A 25,261-nucleotide genomic window follows, 5' to 3' on the forward strand; every position below is an offset into this window, starting at 1 on the left:
TAAAATTAAACTTATTACATGTAAAGTTCAAATGTGAAGAAAAGCATAATAGCATTTATGAAGTATACTATTACTGTCATTTGTTTAGAATCCTTATAGTTTGCTCCATTTACCAAAGCTAGTTGGCTTATTGTCCCAGAGTGGAACAGCTCAATGAGAAAAGTACGGGACATGGTAAATTCTCTGTCTAAATGACAAAATCCTGATCTCAACTAATCCCTATTCTGGGGCCTTATTGACAAAAATTCTGTGTAGATTAGTTAGGGGGGAATCAGGCATTGGTACACCATCAAAGCTCCCAGGTAATTCTAAGGTATAATCAGTGCATGAAGTTCCTAGCCTTGTTGCACTTTGGAAAGATCTGGGAAACTTTAAGAAATATGGATGTCAGCATTGTACATCCAGATATTCTCATTTAATTGTAATGAGCTTTGGCCTGAGTATCATAGTTTTGAAATGCCTAGATGATTCCCTGGGCTGAAATGGCCGTCTGCATTTGACCCCAGCAAATTCTAGCACACCCTTTATGCTTGTGGTCCAGATACAAGCCAGTTGTTCCAATCTGCTATTGCTATTGCAGCTGAATGTTGCTGCTCAATTTTTCTTTGGTATCACCTCCATCCTCTGCCTTATCTTCACATTTTCATTTTGGCACCTCTCAAGTTTGACTCATGTTCTCCCCTTGAAATCCTGGGAAACATCTTGTCCTTTTAACTGACTCTGCGGCTCTCTTGCATGTGACTCTTGCCTCTCACATGGCTGAATAGGAAGTCCAGGTGCACCTCAGAGATATTGCAGGTTGGGTTCCAGACCACCTCTATAAAGTAAGCATCACAATACAGTGAACATCATAATAAAGGGAGTAGTAATCATTTTACTGGTGGAGGGTCTTGCCTTTAATTTGTTTTTTAAAAAAGTAACACAACATCTGTGAAGCCCACGAAAGTGAATTGCTATAAAATGAGGTCTGCTTGTACTGAGGTTCTGCAGGTTCCCACCCAGCATGAACAGGACAAAATACAGGCTGCTCCTGAGTCATGAAAACTCAGTAGGCAAGGCTGGGAAACCCCCTGTCAGCTCAGCTGCCATGAATAATATGTGAACCAAAGTTAAGGAGATAATTAATTAATTAATTTAATTAGATTAATTAATTTGATTAATTCCATTAATTCCTCCACAGAATGTGATAACTGCATCCATGCATCCCTGTAGAAAATCCTTCACTTCCCAGTTCTATTGCCTCCACTGCTCTGTAGAAAAAAATTACTTAATTTGGTAAACTTCTCTTAAAATGTCCAGTGTCTCCAACTGATTCCTCCTGCTCTTTACTGATGTCCTCTACAAATCCCAGCACCTATATCCGTTCCTTTTAGCCACAAATTTCACCAACTGGTCAGAATAGACAGACTGTTTGAGTTTTAGTTTCAATTCACTTAAAAAATACATTACTACGCTGCCTTTAGTTTTGTTGTTTCCAACTTTTTTTTGTTACATTCTGTAGCTATAGTTAAAAATACTGAAATTTACGTTCATTAAAGCATCGAAACCTAATTTGTGAAATACACTATAGAATAGCATACTCACAACTGAACTGCAAGGGAGTTATTCAACAACTGAAATACTCGTCACATAAGCTTTGTAAATTCACGCTGAATATAAAATTCTCTGAAATGCTGAATTACACAGCTCTGGATTACAGTCTATTTCCTTCAATTTCTTTCAATGAATGTGAAATTATTGACTCCACCTGGAGTCCTAGCAAGTTAAAAAAAGTAATTCAGTCTTTATAACAAAAAGCTATTAATCAGGTGATTTGTTTGTGAAAAATGAAAAGAATAAATCCTTGCTACTTGATTACAGAGAAAGATTTCTGCTTTGTTCTTTGTTTCTTACATAAGACCATACACTAAACAATAACTTCCAGGGTACTTATATTTTTCATGTTACCCATTAACGATTAAATGAAAAAGTAAATGGGGTATGTGATAATTCTTAGGGAAAAAATGGTTTAAAATGGCTGTTTTTCCATAAACAAGTGGACCAAACATTGAAAGTGTAGCAAAATCAATAGTATGATTTCTCAGGACAATTGCAATAGGTGGAATATATTCTTTCTGTGTATGAATTTTGTCAATATTTTAATTCCAAATTCTTTGATTCTTCAAATAGCTTCAATTTGAAAGAGATTAAAGTCATTTAAGGCCCATTTTGAAAATTATTTGGTGATTAACACAAAAATAATTAATAAATAATAGAACTACACATTATACTAGGTATTTGTATAGTTCCTATCATTGTATAATTGTATAATAATTAATATAATGAGATTCCTCTAAAGTAGTTTTTATGCAGACAAAGGCACATAGCCCTAGGTAGCAGTGTGATGGTAAATGGCTAGCACCGGCCCTTCAGAAAGACATGTATACATACGGCTATAGGTTTATTATAAATTTTACAGATAAAAAAGTTTGCAGCACACAATACACAAATAATAAAATATACAGTATGCTTTATTCTAAATTCCATAGAGCCAATTGATTCCCCCAATATGCTTTTGATTTTTGCTGAACTCTTGTATCCATAGCCTCTGTTTGTAAGTGATTAATGAATAAAATTCTGACAAATGTTGATGGGTATTTTTTGCTTCAATGACCAAGATGAAAGTGAAACAAAGAAGCCATGCACTGGAAGGTCACCCTTCCATCAATGATATTAGGGACACCTTTGTTGATTTGGTAACAGGTTGTGACAAATGGAAGAGGAGTTTCTCATTCTTGGGTGCTATTCACAATGCAATGGCCACAATCACAACACAAACACATTCCAACTGCATTATTATCATTTTTTCCATTGCCTTCTGAAGTCCAGACCAAAGTTTTGCAAACTTCTGAAAGAGCCAGATACCTAGAAAATCCAGGCCTGCAGCCACACGGTCTTTGTTGTGGCTACTCAACTCGGTCATCGGAGAGCACGAACTCAGCCTGCCCTGTCTCATTCCTGTGACACTCTGTCTAGAAAAACAGTAAGCTAACCCACAGGCGACAGTTTCCCAACCCCTGGTTTACACAGTGAATAAAACAATAAATCAAGCTCAATTTATAGAATGTGCTGATTTTCATGGTGTAAATACTCCCAGCATGGCTGACTTTAAGCTACCAAAGTAACGTTACTGAGAGAGGAGTTTGGGATATATGCTGGTAGCAGAATGTCATGTACTATTTCAAGCATACAACTATATAGTAGTTTTACTACTATATAGAAGATATAGTAGTAAAATGTTTATTATAAAATTTGTTCATAGGTATAATATATACTTATGTATTCTGTACTAACAACCAGCTTGTAAAATTTTTAATAATATTCTCTGTGAGCCAGTATAGACTATTCCAAAATGCACTGGTTTTAAACTTTATAATGTACAGTTTAAAAAGCAAGGGTTTAGTCCAATCTCCACAAAATATTATGAACATTCCTTAAAAATTGTCCTTAAAATTTTTGACAAAGCATCTATTCACTAGTTTACCTTTAACAGCTTTTATGTAAAAACAAAACAAAAACAAAAACTAAAACAATTATTAGTGCTATTTTGCACTAATAGCATCAGTAGATAGAGATTATGGTGAACACCAACAAAAAACTGGATATATGTTCATACAGAGTCAAACAATAAACATCACGTATGGGTTCTGATCGTTGTCCCTCCAAATTGAAACACAAATGTAGGGAAAGGGCATTGATCGTAAATGAATATTCTCATGAATAATATTTTTATTTTTTCCATTGATAAAATATGAGCCCTTTCATCTTTTGATACCTCTTCCATTCATAAAGTAAGGATTATGAGCTTTGACATTTGCCTTCCTCACAAGAATATCCTAAGTGACAATATCCAAAGAGCATGCTTAGCTAGCTAGTGGAAAGTTGTGTTTTGTGTTTTACTAAATAAAAAAAAAAAAAAAAACCATACGAGAGAGAGAGAGAGAGAGAGAGAGAGAGAGAGACTTTTAAACTTCACACGTGATGTGACCCAGTGTCACAGTTAAATTGTGGCACTGAGTAGGCCAGTTGGTTCACTGTGAATACACAGCAGGTGTGTTAGGTCCCGACCTGTGCTGCATTTGCATGGCCTCTATGCCAGTCTCTTAAAGCACCCCTTTGAGTACAGCCTTGCGATGACAGTAAGCACGGTGTGACTGATGGTCCGGCAGGGAAGTTGCATGACCTTTGACTCCTCTATGCTGAGCTTTCCTTTAGATAATCCTTCATGGACTGACCTTTGAGATAACTGTTGGAACTTTGACTCTACAGTGCAAACATAGCTGTGCCAACAGTAGTCTGAGGGAGGATAATATTCAGTCTACTTGAGTGGGGGAAATGAAAAGCCCTATGTTTGTGAACTGAAGAAACAAAAACTATAACCCAGTAGTGTCTGTGAAATAATTTCCAGCTTATTTGAAGATATATTTCATGTAAGAAATACAATACAGGATATGCAATTTTCAGAAGTGAAGTGCTTGCTAGAGAAGACTTTACTAAGAGAAAAGCCTGAACTATTTTAGCTGCTAAACAATTTTGAATTAGCTTTTATGTTTACTGATTTATGGAACAATTCCCTCAATTACAAATTCTAGTAGCTTTCAGAGGAGAGAGTGAAAACACCAAAGCAAAGAGCCTGGAAGGAATTAGGAGAACTCCAAGAAGACATTGGCAGGGAAACATCTCTTTTTAACATTCTGTTTCTTGTTTTAGTCTTTAGGCCCCTGCTAGAAAGCCTAACCAATAACCAGCATTGCGAACCCAAGAAGCAAAGTATCATTTAAGGGAGAGTTACTATATTAATAGAAGCATTAAGTACTCCCATTTATTAAAAAATAAAAAAGTTTAGAATAATGTCATGAGCTGTCTATCTCTCTGTCTCCTGGGAAAAGAGGTTCTGGTAAAAATTAATGACAAATGTCATGGAGCATTGGATTAAAAACATTTAACCATTTTGGTTGGGGTACATGTATGTTACCTTTTTATCAGTAATAACAAAATAATACTGCTTAATCATGTCATTAGTGTTTGAGATCAAATTTTGATCTTTTGTAGAACTTCCAGGAGATTTAAATCTAAAAGTTATTTTTTCTTTTATTCATTGGTATTTGTCTTGTTCTGTTTGGGCTTCCATAAAAAATACCCCAGACCGGGTGGCTTATAACAAACAAAATTTGTCACATTTCTAAAGGCTGGGAAGCGTAGGATCAGAACACTAGTATAGCCACATTTTGATGAGAGACCTCATCTGGTTCATAGCGAGAGCTTTTTTGCTGTGTCTTAACATGATGGAAAAGACTACGGATCTTTCTGGAGCATCTTTATACTAAAGAAGTGTAGGATCAAGGGTGGGGAGTGGGGATGGCGGGGTTGAGGGGGAATAGTGGGGGGTAAAATGGAGACAACTCTACTTGAACAACAATTAAATAAATAAAAAGCACTAATTAGATTAATAAAGATTCCATCCTTATAATTCAAGTACTTTCCAAAGGCCTCTTCTACTGAAACCATCATCATTGGATGTTAAAATTTCAACATACAAAGTTTGGTGGGGAGGAGGATGCAGGCTAAGACACAACCATTCAGACCATAACATGTTCTATAAAATACAAGAGTATAGTACTTAATTATTGATTCTTCAAGTTAAAAATGTTTTTGCCTCTGGGCAAATACCGTTCCTATGTTTTCATGATGGTTTCTGGTAGTGTAGGTGAATGGATACTGCATAGAGCAGCTGGACAGCTATTTCCTTAGAGCAGCTATTTCTTTAGCTAAGGACACAGACTGAAATGGAAAAAATAGAAAAATATTCCATAAAAATGAAAACTAAAACAGAACAAAAAATCTGGGATAGCAACACTTATATCAAATAAAATGGACTTTAAGACAAAGGCTAACACAAGACAAAAAAAAGGTCATTATAAATAATAGGCCAATCAAGAGAATATAGCATTGTAAATATGCATATACTCAACAAAGGAGCACTTTGATATATGAAGCAAATATTAGCAAGCATACAGTAGCAAATGACAATACAATAATAGTAGGTAATTTCATAATGCAATATCATCAATGAATAGAACATCCATGCAGAAAATCAATATGAAAATATTGGAATTCAAGGACATATTATAGCAGATAGACTTAATAGACCTTTATAGAACTTTCCATTCAAAAGCAGAATAATCCACTTTTTTTCTTAAGTCCATATAGAATACTTTCCAGAATAGATCATATGTCAGGCCACAAAACAGGTCTTAATGAGTTTCAGAAGATTGAAATTATGTCAAGTATTATTTTCAACCATAATGGTATGAAACTAGAAATTAATTAAAAGTAGGAAAAAAAATATAAAAATATGTGGAGATCAAACAACGTTACTAAATAATCTATAGGGCAAAGAGGAAATCAAAAAACAAATTTAAAAATAAAAGAAAAATATGTTCAGACAATTGAAATGGAAAACAATGTACCAAAACTTATAGACTGCACCAAAAGCAGTTCTAGGAGGGGAAAATAGCAATAAATGCCTACCTCAAGAAATAAGAAAAGATAAATAACCTAATGTTACACTTGAAAGAACTAGAAAGAAACAAAGCCTAAAGTTGGTAGGAGGAATAAATAATAAAAGTAAATATAAATAAAAGTAATAGAAAGTAAAGAGACACTAGAAAAACTTAATGAAACTAAGAACTCATTCTTTCAAAAGACAAAATTGACAAGTCTTTAGCTAGACTTATGAAACAGAGAGGGAAAGAGAAGGTTCAAATAAATAATATCAGAAGTGAAAGAGAAGATATTACAACTGGCATGAGACTACTATGAACAATACATTCCAACAAATCGTACAATCTAGAAGAAATGAAAAAAAAAATCCAGAAACATACAAACTACTAACACTGAATTATGATGAAATAGAAAATCTAAACATACTAATTTCTAGTAAAGAGATTGAATCAGTAACCAAAAACTTCCCCCCAAAAATCTAAGTCTAACACCAAACAACTTCAGTGGTAAATTCTACCAAACATTTGTAGAAGAATTAATACCAATCCTCAAACTCTTTCTAAAAATTAAAGAGCAGGAAACTCCTTCAAACTCTTTTATGAGGACAGCATTACTCTGATACCCAAACCATAAAAGGAACCCCCTCCCCCACACACACTCACAGAACAAGAGAGACAGAAAGAGAAAAAGAATTACTGGTCAATACCCCTGATGAATAGAAATGTAAAAATCTTCAAGAAAATATCAGCTAACCAAATTCAACAATGCACTAAAAGAATCACTCACCATGATCTTTGGGATTTATTCCAAGAAGGCAAGAGGAGTTTAATAACCCTCATGGCACCATCAAAACACTGTTAGGGCTAATGAACAAATTCAGTAAAGTTTCAAGTTATGAAGTCAATATACAAAAAAAATCTGTTGTATTTCTATACACTAATAATGAACTATCAGAAAGATAAATTAAGAAAATAATCCCGGCCCTGACTGGTATGGCTCAGTCAGTTGGGCATTGTCCTGCAAACCAAAGGGTCATGGGTTCGATTCCCGATCAATGCATATGCCTAGGTTGCAGGTCAGGTCCCTATTTGGGGGCCTGCAAGAAGCAACTGATCGATGTTTTTCTAGCACATCAATGTTTCTCTCCCATTATTTCTCCCTCCCTCTCCCTCTCTCTAAAAATAAATAAATAAAATCTTTTTAAAAAGAAATAAGAAAGTAATTCAGTTTATAATAGCATCAAAAATAATAAAACATTTAGGAATACATTTAAGCAAGGAGGTGAAAACAATAAGCCATTAAGGAAATTGAAGAAGATGCAAACAAATAGAAAGATATTCTCTGCTTATGGATTGGTAGACTTAATGTCATTAAATTGTCCATGCCACCTAAAGCAATCTACAGAATCAGTGCAATCCCTATAAAAATTCCAATGGCACTCTTTACAGAAATAAAAGAAATAATCCTAAAATTTACAGAGAACCACAAAAAATGCCAAAAAGTCAAAATAATCTTGACAAAAAAGAACAAATAAAGGCATCATACTCCTTGATTTCAAGCTATATTACAAAGCTATAATAATGAAAACAGTATGGTATTGGCATAAAAACAAACACATAAATTAATAACCAATAGAGAACCCATAAATAAATCTATGTGTACATGGACAATTGATTTACAACAAAGTAGTCAACAATGGGGAAAGGATAGTCTCTTTGATAAGTGGTTTTGGGAAAACTCAACAATAACATGCAAAACAGTGAAAAAGTACCAAGTCTTTCCTACGCCATGCACAAAATTAACTTAAAATTGATGAAAGGCTTGAATGTAATACCTGAATCCATAAAACTCCTAGAAGAAAACCAAGGAGGAAAACTGCTTGACATCAGTCTTGGCAATGATTTTTGGATTTTACAACAAGGGCAGTTGAAACAAAAGTAAAAATAATCAGTTATGACCACCTCAAACTAAGAAGCCTTTATAAGCAAAGAAAACCATAAATAAAATGAAAAGGAACTTATGGAACAGTAGAAAATATGTGTAAATCATATATCTGATAAAGAGTTAATATCAAAAATATATAAGGAACTCATATAAGTCATTAGTAAAAAAATATCTGATTAAGAAGTGGGTAGGTAATCTCAAAGGACAATTTTTCAAAGGACACATAGCAAACAGGTACGTGAAATTGAGCTCAACATCATCAATATCAGGGAAATGCAAATCAAAACCACAATAAGATATTACCTCACATCTGTTAGAATGGCTAGTATCAAAAAGATAAAAAATAATAAATCTTGGCAAGGATGTGGAGAAAATTAAACCCTTGTGCACTGTTGGTAGGGAATGTAACTTGGCACAGCCACTATGAAAAACAGTATGGAGTTTCCTCAAAAAATTCAAAATATAACTGCTATTTGATCTACCAATAGTACCAATACCACTTCTGGGTACTTATAAAAATAATTAAAAAATAATTTGAAAAAGCATTTGAATCCTCATGTTCACTCAACATTATTTCTAATAGGCAAAACATGGAAACACCCTAAGTCTCCATTGACAGATGAATTGATAAAAAAATTGTGGCGCATATATACAATGGGATATTATTCAGCCATAAAAGAATGAAATCCTGCCACTTGCAACAACATGGATGGATCTTAAGGATATTATGCTAAGTGAAATAAGTCAGATAGCAAAAGACAAATGCTATTTGTTTTCTCATTGTGGTTCAAGTACAGTTGTCTCCACTTTCCCCCACAACTCCCCCCACCCCAGCCATCACCACTTCCCACCATCTATCCTACCCCCTTTGGTTTTGTCCATGTGTCCTTTATAGATGTTCTTGAAAACCCTTCTCCCTTTTTCCCACCAGTATCCCCTCCTACCTCCCCTCTGGTTACTGTCTGTTTGTTCTTAATTTCCAGTCTCTGGTTCTATGTTGCTTGCTTGTTTGTTTTGTTGATTAGGTTCCACTTATAGGTGAGATCATATGGCATTTGTCTTTTACCACCTAGCTTATTTCACTTATATATAGAAACTTTAAAAAATGAAAAACACATAGATACAGAGAACAGATTGGTGGTTGTCAGAGGCAGGGGGTGGAAAGTTGGTGAAATAATTAAATGTGGTAAAAGGTAAAGCCCTTCCACCCTCAAAAAGGAAAGCCAATTTTATTTACATATGTAATTACAGGAAAATAGGGAAAATATATATAAGTTCTAAACTAGTAGAAGCTAAACATGTAGAATGAGGAAAATCATTGAATTAATATAAAAGAAGTTGGAATGGTAACAAAAAGAAAAATATAAAATATAAGACAAATATTTTATTTATACTTATATAATGCTTATTTGGACCAGGAACTTATGTAGAAACTACAAGTACAAAAATAGAAAATAAGGTAACTGATTTAGATCCAAATATACCAACAATTTCAGTAACTCGTCATGAACTAAATGCTTCTTTTAAGAGATCATCTATGTCCAGAAATTAAAAATCACTTCCAAATAATACATAGGTCAAGAAAAAAATAGAAAATATTTAGAAACGTTGCCAATGATACCTTGGACAAGCGTTTAATCTCCAAAATATATAAAGAACTCACATGACTCCACACCAGGAAGATAAACAATTCAATTAAAAATAGGCAAAACCTGAACAGACACTTCTCCAAGGAGGACATACACAGGGCCCAGAAACATATGAAAGGACGCTCAGCAGCACTAGCCATCAGAGAGATGCAAATTAAAACCACAATGAGATGCCACTTCACACCTGTCAGAATGTCTATCATAAACAAATCAACAAACAATAAGTGCTGATGAGGTAGAGAATAGGGAACCCTAGTACACTGTTGGTGGGAATGCAGACTGGTGTAACCACTGTGGAAAACAGTATGGAATTTCCTCAAAAAACTAAAAACGGAACTGCCTTTTGACCCAGCAGTTCCACTGCTGGGATTACACCCTAGGAATTCTGAAACACCCATTCAAAAGAACCTATGCACCCCAATATTCATACCAGTGCAATTTACAATGGCCAAGTGCTGGAAACAGCCTAACTGCACATCAGTAAATGAGTGGATCAAAAAACTGTGGTCTATTTACACAATGGAATACTACACAGCAGAAAGAAAGAAGGAGCTCCTACCCTTCATGACAGCATGGATGGAACTGGAGAGCATTATGCTAAGTGAAGTAAGCCAGTCGGTGAAAAAGAAATACCATATGATCTCACCTATAAGTGGAGCCTAATCAACAAAACAAACAAGCAAGCAAAATAGAACCAGAAACACAGAAATAAAGAACAAACTGACAGTGACCAGAGGGGAGGGGGAGGGACATAATGAGGGAAAGAAGGGGAAGGGTCATCAAGGAAAATGTATAAAGGACCCATGGACAAAGCCAAAGGGGGTGTGTATTGAATGTGAGAGGTGGGTGTGGGTAGTGGGGGAGAGAAAGGAGGGAAATGGAGACAACTGTAACTGCACAACAATAAAAAAAAAATTTTAAGGAAAAATTCTACAAAAAACAAGGATTAAAGCAGATCACAAACTCAAAAAAATAAAAGTATATAATATGCCGCCACGTGTAGATGGTGACTAAAATACTGTCTTCGGGAAAATTTATAGCCTCCAATAATTTTTCTAGAAAAGAACAGAGAGTAAACAATGAAAAACAATACATCATGACAAATTAGAAGAAGTAGAGCAAAACAAGCTCAAAGAATGTAAGATATAAGAAATAATGAGGATAGGACCAGAAATTTGTGATTTTGTTTTTTTAATTAAATTTACACTAGAGAGGCTCAACAAAGCCAAACTTTGTTTCTTTGAAAAGATGAATAAGTGACAAATCTTAGTGAAATCTGATAACACAGGAGAGAGAGGAAGCATAATGCCAGCTTGAAAAAGGAGATAGCATTGCAGGTGCAACCAAAATTGGAAAGAATAAAAGATATCAATTGTAGTTTTATGACCAAAACTTGATGACTTAGGTGAAATGCAGGGGGAAACGAATGATATTTACTCACAAAGAAATAGGCCAACTGAGTATGCACAATCATTATACTTTTTGACTCAGTAGTCAAACTTCGTCCCTAAAAGAAAGCCACAGAGCTGCCTCTGCCTTCCCTCCCCTGGCAGTGGTCCCTCGGTGGTCCTGCACGCCCACGGTGTTCTAAAAGACAGAAGGCAGCTGTAAAGTAGGATTGGAATTTGTGAGAGAATTCCATTTTCATTTCATTAAGTCACTAAGAGTTGGAAAGGTTCATTTATTGGAAAAATAAACCCAAATCTTGCTTAAGCTACTGATATTTCAGGTTGTATTTCATGTAGCAGTTCAACCTTTTTGTGAGACAGCGATAGCATAGCTGACCACCTGGTGACTTGGAAGCTCAACATTGTTTTCAGGGATCCACATTCCTTGCTAGCTTCCTGCTTTTAAGTGGCTTTTGTTCTCACGTTTGCAAGATGGCAGCCAGTGTTCTAGCTGGCATATCTTCATCTCAGACATAAAGAAAAGGAAACAGACAGAGACAAGCCAAAGAGTCGATTCTTCTTTAAAGAGACTCTGAGGAAATTCCATACAAAAGTCAACTTCCATTTCAAATGCAGTGGCCTGAGCTCTGTCATGTATCTGCTTGGGAGACACAGACATTGTCTGTTTTAGTGGGGCACATTTTACATGCAAGGAAAGATGTGGTTATTAATATAAAGAAGGGGAGGATGAATTCTAGACAGGCCAATTAGTCTATGCCAAATGATACTTTCTAACACATTTCACAATGTGTGAAAAAAGTCCTTTAAAAAGAACCATGTGTTAATCATCTTTGCATCATCAGTAATTGGCACACACTAAAAACAAAATATGTGATGATTTTATCTATTGTATTAAGTTAACAGCATCGGAAGCACTACATTGAAGATACTATATTCAACTCATGACATTTCTTTATTTTCTAATACTATTTCTCTCTCAGAGAGAATCAAAGATGGTATCAGAAAGATCTATGTGCATTCGATTCTGCATTTCAATACATTTCGTATTTCGTCTTAGCTAAGCAACATAAGGCAAGGTACAGAACCTGTCTGAGCTTTATTTTTCTCACCTACAAACCAGAGTGATGAGATCTAACTAAAAGGGCTGTTGAAATGATTAAATATGACAATATGTGTAAAGTGCTTAAAAATGCCTGAGACGTGGTCATGCTAAGTAATAGATGTAATTTATTTTAAGCATTATTCCCGTATCTGAAAGCAGAAGATATTTAGCTTTCTCTACTCATCTTTGACTCAGTTGGACTAAGAACACATTTAACTATTATTATTACAAAAATTATATAGATGAGTAAAATATCCATTTTTCATTTTTGATAAGGACTTTTTATACTAAAATGAAGAATAGCTTTGGGAGTCATTTTTCCACATTTCTTCCTTCAGACAGAGGCCAATTAAATACCAGAAACTGAGAGTAAAATATACGATTGAGATATGTATATAGACACACACATATATATATATGAACATAGAGATAACAAAACCACAGATGAATGTTATTCTTTAACACTATCTGCTGTGAGAAAAATTCATATATATTTTTCATTTAAATCCCACATGCTACATTTAAGCTTGTTTGCTCTTTGTAGATTCTCAGTGGAGGCTGTAAACAGGTGCTCTCACTGAGAGAGAGAAAACAAAAAACATCATATGGATAAAACAACAAATATTTCTATTATAATGACCTTAATTTTGTATATAAAGACTTGACTACCATATTGGTAGGAATACAATAGCTATCTGTCAATTCTATTTAATGTTTTTTAAAGGCTTATTATACAGAGAACAGACTGACATCAGTCAGCAGGCAGGGGGGCTGGGAGGCTGGGTGAAAAGGTTGAAGGGATTAAAAGAAAAAGAAAACTCACAGACACTGACAACAGTACAGTGATTACCAGGGGGAAAGAGTGGGAGGAGGTAGAAGAGGGTAAAGGGTGGATAAATGGTGGTGGAAGGAGACTTGAGTGGGGGTAATGAACAAACAGTATAATATATGGATAATGTGTTATAGAATTGTACACCTGAAACCTATATAATTTTATCAACCAGTGCCTCAATAAATTCAGTTAATTTTTTTCTAGTGGCTTCCCTAGAGTTTGCAATTAACATTTAGAAGTAATCCAAACCCATTTTCAAATAAGCCCATATTACTTCATGTATATAGTGTTTCCCATATTAACAAAATAATTTTAATTTCTCCCTTTCATTCCTTGTATCATTGCTGTCATTTATTTCATTTATGTATAAGCATATACAAGTATATACATGTATAAATGTTTATATATGTATATATACACAAAAATAGAAAATAAGGTAGATACAAATATGCTAATAATTTCAGTAAGTGTTAATGAAGTAAGTGCTTCCATTAAGAGATCATCTATGTTCAGAGATTAAAAATTGCATCTAAAGAATGCATGGCTCAAGGAAAAAATAGAAAATATATATTACATATATGTATATATACACCCATATATAACGTACATAATGTAATATATTGTTGCAATTATTATTTTGAACAGATTGTTAACTGTTAGATCAGTTAAGAATAAGAAAAATTAAACTTTTTATCTTACTTTCATTTTTTAAAAAAGGCTTATTAATTGACTTCATAAAAATTCTAAAGTTGCTAAACAAACACCTATAAAAATAGGTTCGTGTAGTGGAATGAGTAGACACAATCATTCCTAATAGGGTAAGAGAGTCAGCAATCTTTGAAAACTTATTCATGCTCCGGACCCAGGGGATGCTCAGGAAATTGGAAAAGAACGCAATAACCCTGAGTTTCTAATGGCTCAGCAGAGCTGCATACACACTAACACTGAAACTGTAGTTAAATAATCACGGTGCGCTGCCTCGTGAGCATAAACATGATGGCGGTGCTTCACAGCTTCTAAAGATTTTTTGTCACACTTCTACATAAAATGAAGGAGAGTTTTATGTATAGTTTAGGAATTATGATTCACCATCTAATTTATGTATTTGCCTACTGCCATAAAATCAAGGTAATCAATTTAGCTTTTGACAATATAATCTATTTTCCATATTCTTGCATAATTTTTTCCAGAATTCATTTTATGTTAATTGAGATCCACACGATTAATCACATGAGATCCCTGGACACTTGCTGGCTTTCGCAACATTCTCCGGTAAAACAACAAGCTCATTCTTGGGTGTTTGTTTCTAAACATTGTAGGTAATTTCACTCCTAATGCTTTTTAATGGAATTAGTGAAAAATAAGACTAGTGTCCAATTAAAGATGAGACAAAAATTGAGAAGATTTTTTTTTACAGTGATGCTTACAAAAAAGAAAAAAACAATAGTGAGAGAGACGGAGAAAAATCCATGAAAAAACAAGATCAAAAACTGTGGAAGCAGAAAAGAAAGACAAAATATCTAGGAAGAGTCTTACTTATAGGGTATGAAGAAGGAGGTGTAGCAGTAAAGAAAATGAATAAACACAGAAATATACAGAAAAACTATATTGTATATTTCTCTCTGAGTTATGACTCCAGAGAATGAAGGTAGTCACAATGTACAGAATTTAGTTTTAGATGGGAGCAGAGTACACAGAATTAAATGTGAGTAAATTATTAAAGGTGCTTTGAGTACCTTTAAGAATAGAGTATAGACATCAGTCAAATTCAAAGAAGAAACTGGAGCTGTTGTAAGAATCCTAGAGGTCATGGTCATAGACAAGCAGAGGCTTGAAAGGAAAGGTGAAGTCAGAGCAGCAACGACAACTGTAGGGAGGCATTGGAAACACAGAATTTTTACCAAGATGGAAAGGGGTGGAAAAGTTTATCTGCTCATCAAAGAACTTTTGTTCTTTGACACTCAGCAGTAAAAATAGCATTTTTTCAACAAATATAATTGCACGAACATATCTTATTTTATCAATACTTTAATTCTGAAAAGTATTTTAAACCTAAGTCTTCTAGAGCTATCAGTAAGGCAAGAAGTCATGTTTGAAATTTGAAAAGGAATGATAGAATACATGAGGCTTAATTAATAGATCCTTTATATGCACACATGTGTATGTGCACACGCACATGCACATGCACATAACATACACAAATATATACAAAGGAAGACCCCCCAAAACAGAATTATCTTCTGGAGGGAAGGCCCCCTGTAGTACAGGCTTCCCCCACTAGGTAGGTGAGTGTTCTAGGAACCTATCTGTATCAGTGCACCAGCTGGCATTGTTGTGAGAGGCTGCGTTTGGCTTCAGTGAATTTTTCTGAAGACTCCTTTCAACACATTTGCCCATTTCATGATGGGTGATTTACAGTGCACCCGTCCACACCATGCTGAGTGTTCAGCAGGTTTGACTGAAAATGCCCCATGCCCCACCTTCCCTCTTCACCTGATCTCATCCCAAGCAACTAATTTTACTATTTTTTGTTTGTTTGTTTTGTTTCCCCAGATGAAAAAAATCCTCAAAGGGAAATATTTTGCTGATGTGGAAGAGGTGAAACAAAAAAAATAGCAGAAGCACTAAAAGGCATCAAAATTGACAAGTTCAAAACCTGTTTTGAGCAGTGGAAAAACCATCTCAATAGGTGTATTGCATCAAATGGAGAGCACTTTGAAGGCAACTGAACTTTAAACATGTGAAAATAAATATGCAATTTTTTATAAATAAATTCCATTCTTGGGAGGAATTCATGTGTCTCCCTACATCTCATTTGAATCATTGCTGAGTGTGCTCATTTTACTTGTTGAAATGTTGAACGTTAAATTTCAAGGGTGATAATTTGGAGAAAGCATACTAGCCTAAAATAGTTCTCATTCTGTGGATACTTAAATATATAACCTTAATTAATTTAACTAAAGAATCTCTAGATTTCTATTTGTAAAAGTGGAATATAATAGAATTCAAGATCCATTTTATATATCAAATTGTATTCTATTCTCAGAGTTTTACTTTAAAACATCTGAAAAAATTTAAGGCCTACATTCAAAGTTGCCTTTGTACTTAGCACAGTCAGTACAACTGTATGTTTTTAAACTCACAGTAACCTTTCTTAATAATACACTTTAAGGAAGCCTTCAAAAGTGATGACAGATCACACTGCCTTTTATATTTATTGGATATAAAGTTGTAGCTTGCATTAAATGCTCTTAAGGGCATTAATGCATGCATAGCATTTTTTTCAGTGTGTCACATATAATTTTCATGCAGTGGATAATATATGTAGCAACAAAAAATATAAACCACCTGTTGTTCAGATTTTCACTGCTGAGAGTACTGCATTGTTTAGCTTTTTCTACAGTGTGCTGTGTGTGTCAATATTGATTTCAGAAAAAGTAATAAAGGATCCTGTCAAAATAAAATTAAAACCTAAGGCAATTTACTTTGCTGAAGGGGGTCAGCTTTAATAACCATCACCATCTTACCAGAACTGCTGTGAAATTTCATTAACACTGTACTCCAGTCAAACATCAGCTAGGTTTACAATGACTACTTGATTATATGTCTGTATAGATCATTAGGCACAAGTCTCCTTTTTGTGCCCTGTATTGTTCTGTGCATGGGGTTTCTTTTCAATTCAGTGGAAACTCTATTCAGAGAAAAAAAATGATAAAGAAACTGTTGGTACTGAAACTGTTCCTCAACTCTGCACAAAATTACTGAACACATTGCAACTTCAGGACATTGGCATTTTAATCTATTCACCCTTCTTAAATTGGGCATCTAACTTGAATCAAAACAGAGTAATTGTATATGTAAATGTAAAGAAAAGAAAAAATATGCAAGAATGTGGGAGACTCAAGTTAATGTACCAGAAAGAACATGTAACTGCCTTTTTTCCCAGCTCTGAGATGGAGGATACTCTCAGCTCCATGCATTATTTATTCCATAGACGTTGACCCATCCAGTGCCTTAGAGAACAAACCTGAATGGACACGAAACAACAAAGGTTGAAACGGTGAGAAATGCAAACATGTGATCCTGCTCATTCACTAGGTTGATGCTACTACATAATTCCTTTCAACTACAGACTGGAATATTTTTTGTTAAATACTGGGTGAAACTGTCTTATAAGTTTTTGTTTTATGCTTCACAAGATCACATTGTCTTATACAATATCCAAAAACAGACCAACTCAACAGTGAATGCTTTTGAGTAATAATAATGCATTGAGTTGAAGTTTCAGTATGCTTACAGGTATGCTCATTTGAAAGGCAAGCTATAAGTTATCTTATAAATGTGTAAATAATACAAAGTTCCTTGACCCGCACCAACATTGAGAGGTACATTTAAAAGTAAGGGTAGACATCTTCCAATCACCCAGGCCTGTAACCCACAGGCTTTGGATACAGCCTTGGAGGCAACCCCGACCAAGTGGGCAGTGTGTTAGAAGGCCATGTTCACCAATGGGCAGTTTCTAGATAATCATGCAGCATTAACCCCAACGTCCAGCATCCATCAGACCTCACAAAATCTGGGAAGAACAATGTTTCTCATTAATCCTGTCTTGAATCTCAGTTGTTCATTTGTACTTTACCTTTCTTCTATGACGGGGATCTTGCATCGGCCACTCGCACTCAGGGTTAAGCCCTTCTCAGTCCTCAGTCTGGTCGGTTCAGACCCAGTCCTACCTACTAATCTCTTATGCTTCACCTGGAGGTCAGTTACAAGCAGTTGAATCACCTTCCTTTGTTCCTAAAACCATTTGTCTATATTTGCCCTGTAATTACTATCATTGCCATCTACAGGTTATTTGAGTATATTGATTAAAAGCTCAAAATTCAAAGTAAAATAGATCTTGTTTCAAATCTAGGCCCTGTCTCCTGTTAACTATAGGTGATTTTATTTCTCTGACTCTTAGATTTCTTATTAAAATAGGGATAATAGTTTCTACCTCATAGAATTTTTTAATAATTTGAACAGACAATATTTCTAAATGGTCCAAATATCATACTATGTAGTGAATACTTGGTAATTGTGAGAAACAATCACTATGTTCTCTCATCTTATCAGACACATATACTATTATGACTATTCCAGACTAACACAGAAGCTGGGTTCCTCCTTGGATATTGTAAAATAAATGAGCAAACATTCTCAACAGTTCCAGTTCTACAGTTGTCTTTCCTTGTCTGCCAGAGCTGACAGTAACAAGAATTATGGTATTTCCCTACCCTAAGAGTTTTGCCTGCCTCAAACATTTTCTTGGTGGCCTCAGGGGGAAAATACCTATTCTGTGGCTTAACATTTGCAATCAGCAAGAGTTGCCTCTGTCACTGTTACCGTTTTAATACGGATACATCGGTGCTGATGGAGGCGTAAATACTGACCTTTACTTCACCCAGCCACCCATGCTGCGTGCAACAGACTTCAAGATGAGCACAGATCTCCCGAGTATTAGAATCATTGGATTAAGTTTCCTAAAGGGTGAATTTATCCTTTTAGTTTTGGGATCAGTCTCTTCTCAACAAATACCATATTAGGTGCGGGGTTATATTTGAATGGTACGATTTTAGTGTCCTATGTATAGACCTCTCACTCTAGTGTTTTCTCTCTAATCATGGCAGCCAGTGACCAAATCAGAGGCCAAGTACTTCTGCAGTCTTACTTCAAATGGATCCCCCAACAAGCAGGGAAGTAAGTGTGAAAACACAATGTCTGTAATTAAATCCTGGATTATTATTTATTAGTTGGGTCAATTTGGGTGTGCTCCTCAGATTCTCCAAACCTAAATAGCCTAATTATCAAAATTGGCATAAACTATTTTGGCCATTACATGACATAATATTATATATTACTTGTCCCAGAGCCTGAAATATAATAACTAAGAAATATAAGCTAGCATTATCATTATTATGAATATTATTACTACTCTTAATACCTTGGTTTCATTTAGGATATGTCCCAGGCAATGTGATTCATTGCTAAGCAAAACCGTCTTCCATAACTTAATACCCGAGGCCTTTCCTAGTTTATGAGAAAAGAAAAAGGAAAGGGTTGTTGACACACTATCTTTAATTTCTTATTCCCCATCCAATTTTTAACACAAATATCCTGTCTTCCATTCTGAAATTGCTCTGAATTCCCAAGTAAAAGAATTCATTTAGTCCTCATCCAATTTGAGATTCCTGGACCCTCTAACACACTTTGAATGTTGGTCATTAGTATGATATCCTGATGACCCGGATTCCAAATTCTTAGCTTGCCATTGAGCATTCACAGGCTTTCACCGCACACCGACAGCAACTTCTCATCATCACAAATATAAGCATTATTTCAAACCCAAATGACTCACAAGATAAAAGCAACACCTTTATTTCCTCATGGCTGCATTTTCATATGCATTTCGTATCTTGCTTCCTCACTATTCCCTTGGATGAATCAAGGTTAGGCACTGGGACTCATGGTCATTCTCGAGTACTGGAAAATCTCAAGTCACATTAATATCCAAAGAAGTCAGTAACAAAATATTCAGTCTTGCCCTGGTTGGTGTGGCTCAGTGGATTGAGCGCTGGCCTGTGAACCAAAGGGTCTCTGGTTCGATTCCCAGTCAGGACACATGCCTGGGTTGCTGGCCAGGTCCTGGGTAGGCAGTGCATGGGAGGCAACCACACATTGATGTTTCTGTCCCTCTTTTTCTCCTTCCCTTCCCCTCTCTGAAAATAAATAAATAAAACTTTTTAAAAATATTCAGTCTTATGAAATAATTTTCAAAATCTTCCTAATTTATTCAAAGTTAAACCTCTTCCTTCAGTTTTTGAAGCCTGGGTTTATCCAGGAAAGGGTCCTGAGGTTGATGGCTTTTTAACTGCTTACAAGGCTAGCACTCACATCACTTCTGGCTACACCTCCAGAATCAAAAGAGGGGAGAAAGGAGGAGTGTTACTGGGAAGGATCTTCCCTGACAGGTACTTTGATGAGTTGGCTTTAGAGATCCCTTGGGGGAGGACAGCTGTGGAAACAGCTTAGTCCCATGGTTATTTTGATAATGACACTTTTCAAGACAAGTCACTCATAGTTCCATTGATTTGGAAGAATGAATTATTTCTGGGTACTCTTTTTTTTTTTTCATCACCATTTAGCTCCCCCCCAATACCCTCTTGCACCTTCACCCACTCCACTCCCCCACAACCCCTTGCAATCACCATGCTTCATTCCTCAGTTAGTATCTGCACATTTGTGACTACTATTGGGTCATTTTCTGCCAAATGCTCCAAAACTCAGATTCGGTCCTCTAGGATGGAGCTTTAAGACAAGTGCTGTTTTGAACACTTGTGCTCTATATAAGATACACAACAGATTCTGATGCATCATTTGTAGGAATTAATCAATAGTCAAATGCATCCTCTTTCTGCTTAGTTACCATGCAGGGAGTTCCAGCCCAGCCTATTGATCTTTAGATTTTCCAGGCATGTGTTTGCACCCCCATAGGTGTAAGGCTGGGGGTTCCAGAGGTGCTACTCCCAGCATAACAGAAACTCTAAGAAGAATACATTTTTCTAATTGTCCACTGACCTTTTTAACTTTACCACAGAATGTTTTTAATGTAAGTGAATGACTAAAAAGCCCATTTTTGGATGAGTGGCTCAGCATTCACTCTGAATTGTGGGACTGGTTGAAGAATTTTAAGACTCCAAAGACATTAAAAATAAAATAGTCTTCTTTTAATATCTCATTAACCTAGCTAGGGTTTTGTCACATATCTCTATATGTTCTAGTATCATGTAAACACATTGGGCACATAAAAACCACTGACTCCTTTAAGAACAAGTGCAAAGGCTGACTTAGCAATCTTTTTTTGTGCTTTAGACCCAAGCGCTACTCTGGCTTCTAATAGGGTTTTGAAAAGAAAGGCACATGATGCCCATCTTAGTACACCAAACTTTTAGAAGAGAAGTGGAAGGGAATACCCAGAATAGGTCTCTCACTTGGAGGAGAGCACTGCCTGCGTGTTCCAGGTATACCGTACCAAGCCGTTCTGCTACCACCACAGGAGCTGTCATTTACCTGAGTCTTTGTTCACCAGCGCTCTGAGGATTTCTTCCCCCACTGTTTTGGCTGTTTAGAGAAACCTTATTCATTCAGAATTCGAGAACTACATATATCTCTTCTATATTTCTTATTTTTCTCAAATGAAAAACTTTCTCCTGGACCATGTGTACCTATTTGCTTTTCCAATTGCCATCACATGGTCTAGCACATCACAAATGTTTACTGGGAAATTTGGATGTTTAAATCATTAAATTTCTTGGAATGTATATAATAATATTATGTGATTTTTCTAAAAATTGTGTTTCATTATCAAATAAGGAGATGAACATTTAGAAATAACTTGAGTGTAATTTGGTGTAGTATATTTGAAATAAGCTCTTTTGACACTCACTAGTCTTTAATTCAACAAATGACTACATGCCCACCATTCATGATTCTCACTCTCAAGTGGGTCATTAAAGTTTATTAGAAAAAAGTGTATCCACTGATTTTCATTGTTTTTACCCTAAAAAGTCCAGTGCCTTTCTTAAAGTAGGTTGGCCATGGCCAAGGCACCGTATCAATAGTGGCAGGTCACCACGCTCCGAAGGCCTTGGGTCAGCCGAGAGATATTCCCGCATGCGCTCATTCTGACTGCAGAAGTAAACTACAGGGCACTCTTCCTTGTAATGGCCCCGGTTTGCTAACGAAAGGCTGTGGTCATTGGTGAGCGTGTTTTATTGCACACAGGCACCATGCTGAATCGGACATTCTATTTAACAGAGTTCATGTCAGATGTTATGCTTGTTAAAGGCTTTTTAGAAGTCAAATAAAAAGATAAATCTAGAAAAAAATAACCCATTTCTTTTTATAATTCATACCACCATGTAGGTGAAGGACCACAAAAAATTAGTATAATCTTTTGCCTCAGATATCTTTTTTTAAAGATTTTATTTATCTACTTTTTAGAGCGAGGGGAAGGAATGGAGAAAGAGAGGGAGAGAAACATCAATGTGTGAGAGATCCAGTGATTGGTTGCCTCTCCCATGCCGGGAACTGGGGAACCTGGGCCACAGCCCAGGCATGTGCGCTGACTGAGAATCGAACATCCAAGTTTTTGGTTTCTAGGCCAGTGCTCAGTCCACTGAGCCACACCAGCAAGGGTTGCTTCAGATACCTTTGAAACAATCTTTTAGTTCTTAAATTCTTTATCTTGACTTCAATAATTTCAACAAGGTAGTATTTATTACATTCTTAGTATGTAAGCAACAAATTTGCAATGCATTGTAGATGCAATGGGATAAGGTATAAAATAAAGTCTTTGCTTTTGAGACTTCCTGGTGGTGGAAAAATATATTGATGCACAAAATAAAGTAAAATAAAATGGGAAATTAAGTGCTCAATATATGAAAAACTTACAGGTGTGAAGACTCAATATAATGTAAAGGATTACTTCAATAATAGAGTGAAGGTTCCGTTAGAAACTGAATGAATAATGTAGATAGAATAGAAAAGGATGAAGAATACCTTGTATATAACCACAAAAGAATATTTTAATCATCTAAAGAAAATTCAAAAGATGTAATCATTCAGAGGAAAATTAATCTTGCCACTCGAGAAGTAAAATACTTCTATAATATAAGTAACTGGTAGCATTTTAACTTTTGACAATGTAAAATCTGTTTAAATTAAACCTGTTGTTTTAAAAAAATATATCACTTGATCTACATGCTACCAAGTTCTTCCATGGCCTTTATTATCAGAATTCTACCACCACCAATGTGCCTGTCATGCCCACGATCCCTCCTAAAGAAAACTGCTCCACCTGCAGCCCTGTTGCAGGATTTCACCTTATGCAACCAGACTCCTAATAATGTCCACTGAGTCTTCTTCATCTCTCCTACTTTTCTTTAATTACAATTTATGGGAGCAAGGAAGGCATCTGATCCAAGGGCAGCTAATACAAATTCATGACTTGGATTGCCATAAAAGCTACAACGGGGGCTTTAGGTATACTTAAACAATCATGCTTCTTTTCTTGAAAGACCTGTAAGAAGAATTGGCCAGGATGCATAAAGAAGGGAATTAAACAGAGAAGACTAGGAAGTGTAGTTGAGTTGAATTATTGCAGAACATCGCATTGAATCATATATTTCTGCCGCTGGGTCTCTGGAATTGACTTGTGCCACAAATGATGCTTCTTGTTTTACAATCAGTGAGGTCTTTTCATATGAAGGTTCCTATTCTTGGACTTCCATTAAGTTGCACTTCACCTACTCCCCTGTGTATTCATACTTTAACACCTTAACGTAAGCTGGCTTTATGATATCTGTTCATTATGTTGCAAGAGTTTCCTAAAGCATGCACAAGAGGTCCTTGAGGGCCTTTGTGTATGGTTTTCTCTCTGCCTGAAATACTTTCTCCTCTCCTAAACCTACCTTCGATTAGCTGATATATATTTATTTTTTAAGACTTAGCTCAGATGCACATTTCTGGTGAAGTCTTTCTAACCACTTCAAAGATGCTTAACATGCCTTTTTACAAACTCCTATTTTACTCTAGGTCACATCCATTCTGTCACATTTATCACATTATTATATGATGCAGTAAATATCTTTCTCCACCAGACAGCAAGCATTTTCTAGAACAAGTATGCTACTGAACTATTTTTTATGTCTCTGCAACTTATAAAACAGTGACTGATTCATTGTAGAGACTCCAAAGTTATTGGGTGAATAAATATGACAATGATTCTAAGCATTTAAATGTTTGGAAGCTGAGAAGCAAGTTTCAAGACATGATAAATAGTTTTATATTATTCTGCTGGAAATAATTACTTTCATCTAAAGGAGTTTGATGATAAAAAGAGTAATTAATACTAAAGTAAATAAAAATTATTAAAATAATTCATTGCATGAAGATTGTCAAATGCATACCAAGTTAAAGTGGGGGATTACATAAATTGCTGAAGTAACTAGAAAAATTCAGTGGTAGTGTTAATGTAGGAATAATATGTCTAATGTTATTCTGAGCTGTGTTTTAAAAGCTATTTTGGGTTGTATTAACTGTGTCTACAAATTTATATTCTGCTAGAATTTATTAAAGTGTAAATTAGGTTCACAACAAGAAAATAGTACATAATAGACTTATTAGATTTTCTCAGATGATATAGATATCTTTGTCCATTTTGAGATTGTCCTAAAAAATAGCATATTTCTGAATCACAGTCTCAAAATGTTTTGTCTATAAGTACTTGCTGAAAATATCAATGGATTTGAGCTATTTATATGGCTAAAGTATTCATTTTATATGTTGAGAGAAATTATTTTAGCAATTTATAAAATTGCCTTTAATGTCAAGTGTAATCTTTATGAGTACATATGGAGAATTTTGTGGTCTCTGGTATTTTTTCCCTCAAGTTTAGCAAATCAGAGTGCTAGCCAGTGAAGTTAACATGTGTCTAAAATTCCTTAACTGTTCAGCCTCTTCAAATACTCTCAAAAGCTTTCTTCATCTAACTCTGTTTCATATTTCATTGCAATGCTTGCCAATCAGTTACAGTCTTTGGCCCCATGTCACTTTTATCCCATTGGATGACTGTCATGGGAGCTGCCCAATGGTGCGATGCTAATGAGGCAGCTTAAAGAGCAGCTGGGGATGTGCAATTGCTGGATTAGGGTCAAGGCCAAGGGAGAAAATGGATGAGAGA

At 35.4% G+C, this 25,261-nt stretch overlaps 1 long non-coding RNA gene across 1 annotated transcript in view; it reads right to left on the bottom strand.

Moving 5' to 3' along the window:
* Window positions 1-225: 225 nt before the first annotated feature.
* Window positions 226-25,261, bottom strand: part of LOC128780635 (uncharacterized) — a 57,813-nt gene continuing 32,777 nt past the window's right edge. Inside the window, exon 3 of the long non-coding RNA XR_008426576.1 lies at window positions 226-817. This is a non-coding gene — a long non-coding RNA (uncharacterized lncRNA). The remainder of the gene's footprint in view (window positions 818-25,261) is intronic.

Source organism: Desmodus rotundus, chromosome 4 (genome assembly GCF_022682495.2).
Source record: "Desmodus rotundus isolate HL8 chromosome 4, HLdesRot8A.1, whole genome shotgun sequence".
Taxonomy (NCBI): domain Eukaryota; kingdom Metazoa; phylum Chordata; class Mammalia; order Chiroptera; family Phyllostomidae; genus Desmodus; species Desmodus rotundus.